Source organism: Malania oleifera, chromosome 2 (genome assembly GCF_029873635.1).
Source record: "Malania oleifera isolate guangnan ecotype guangnan chromosome 2, ASM2987363v1, whole genome shotgun sequence".
Classification (NCBI taxonomy): Eukaryota; Viridiplantae; Streptophyta; class Magnoliopsida; order Santalales; family Ximeniaceae; genus Malania; species Malania oleifera.
This window is the reverse complement of record NC_080418.1, coordinates 48140648-48141529: the sequence shown is the minus strand read 5'-3', so window position 1 is coordinate 48141529 and position 882 is coordinate 48140648.

Genomic DNA, 882 nt, shown 5'->3' with positions numbered 1-882 from the left:
GGTACCGAGCATCTGTAACTTTGAACTTTCGTTGCCATAAGGGGTTTTAAAATCATCTTATTATAATTTATGCAATTTAAAAATAATATCGTGAAAATCTCATCTTTACTCATATTTTCATAAAAATGCAACGTAAAAATAAACTCATGCCACACAATTTTTGTGTTAAAAATATATATAATTTTATTTTTGAATAGAAAGAAATGCTGAAAATTTACCCGAGGGGATTGGAACATTTCTTAACCCAAAAATAGATGCAAGTATATTAAAGATAGAACTGGTATAATTAAATATGCGTAAAAATAAACTCATAGAAATTTTGTGGAACTAAGTAACATAATTAAAATTTACGTACAAAATAAACTCGGGTATGAATTTAAAATAAAAAGAAACTAACATAATCAAAATTTACTTACCTTCTTCTTTTACCGTGTGCTACGAACACAATAACTATCTTTAAGATATGAGATCGGAAAGAGTGGGTGAGTGAGAACTTACTCAAAATTCTCACTCCACTACAAATTCTTTCACTCACTAATCCTTCTCTTCCTTAGAAAATTGTTGTGAAAAATGAAAGTTGAGAGCTCCCTATTTATAGGAAAATTTTGGGGAAGAAATAGAATTTATAAAAGTGTGGGGAGATGGGTGAAATTATAATTTTTTAAAATTAAAGAATGGGCAAGGTATGGGTTGAGTATGGGATGGGGATGGAGGCCATGTGGGAGTGCTTGCCACCATTCCCATTAAATAAATTTTTAATTAACTACTTACCTAATTAATTAATCAATTAGTTAATTAATTATTTTATTATTTTATTATTTTTCTTAATCATTATTGTCATTATTATTATCATTGTTATTACTTATAAACTATTTTAAGTAT